Source organism: Rhagoletis zephyria, unplaced genomic scaffold, assembly GCF_001687245.7.
Source record: "Rhagoletis zephyria isolate East Lansing unplaced genomic scaffold, Rhagoletis_zephyria_1.1 Rzeph_scaffold_01137, whole genome shotgun sequence".
Classification (NCBI taxonomy): domain Eukaryota; kingdom Metazoa; phylum Arthropoda; class Insecta; order Diptera; family Tephritidae; genus Rhagoletis; species Rhagoletis zephyria.
The window spans coordinates 102,777-104,191 of NW_016158221.1; positions in this window are offsets into that span (position 1 = coordinate 102,777).

Genomic DNA, 1,415 nt, shown 5'->3' on the forward strand with positions numbered 1-1,415 from the left:
GACAGGCGAAATAGCCCCGACGGCCGAGGAAAAGTCCACAAGGATGCAGGAAGCATTCAGGATCGTCAGACAAAATATGGAACGTGCCACGACCGACCAAGCGCGCCATTATAACCTGCGTCGCCGGGAGTGGAACCCAAAAGTCGGCGAGCTGGTCCTCACCAAAGAACGTCATCTATCTAAGGCAGCAGAGGGGTTTGCGGCAAAACTAGCCCCTAAATATGCCGGCCCCTACCAGATACTCCGATACGTTTCCCCGGTCATCGTGGAGCTACGGAAGACCGACGACGGAAGGACAAGAACGGCGAACCTGGCCGACCTGAAGGCGTACAAGACGGCCGAATCACAACAACTTAGCAGCACGGAATAGGAGGAAAAAAACCATAAAAGAAATTAAATTAAAGTTCTAACCCCAACGGAAAAAAAAGAGGGAAGGGAATTTAAAATAAAATAAATAAAGTTAGCAAGACCCTCGCATCAGTGGAGACCGTCATTCGATCGTCAACTAGCGTACCAACCACACGTGAATAAACGGAAGAATTTTGTAAAAAGGTGAAAATCAATCAACCATGAACATGGAAGGATTAGACAAAATGGAAAAGAGTGTGGAGCGCTTGCGTGAACGCATAGCCGAGGAAAATGCGAAGCGACCGCGGACCCAGATGCTTGGCGTGGGGCCGACCATAGGCCCACGGGATGCTGCCCGCGCACGCGCCGAAGCCGCCGACGCCGCCGCGATGTACGCGGCACTCACGCACGCTACTGGAGAGACGCGCAACCAGCAGCCAGCAATGGCGGCCCAGTTAGCCGCTANATGGAAAAGAGTGTGAAGCGCTTGCGTGAACGCATAGCCGAGGAAAATGCGAAGCGACCGCGGACCCAGATGCTTGGCGTGGGGCCGACCATAGGCCCACGGGATGCTGCCCGCGCACGCGCCGATGCCGCCGCGATGTACACGGCACTCACGCACGCTACTGGAGAGACGCGCAACCAGCAGCAAGCAATGGCGGCCCAGCTAGCCGCTAGGCGGACCGCCGTCGCACGCGCTGCCAGCAGACATGCCGTCACCATCCACGCGGAAACGACCAGCGCTCTGTCAGTGCACGCGATCGCCGCTAACACAGCCGCAAGGTACGCGACCACAGCCAGCATGACGGCGGGCACCCACGCTGAAAATGCCGACACCGCACAGGCTACAACAGCACGAGCCGTTACAGCCCAAGCAACTGCACGACAGACCCTCGCCGCGCGCACGGCCACCGTACACGCGACAGCGGCGTTCACCAACGCAGCGCGCACCGCCGACGAAATCACCGGGCGCTCCCTAGCCTCTTCCCCATCCTTCAGTCCTTCGGGGGACGACAGATACAACACCGCCGGGGCAGCCGCCTTCTCGGTGAGGAGGGTAGCTTCAG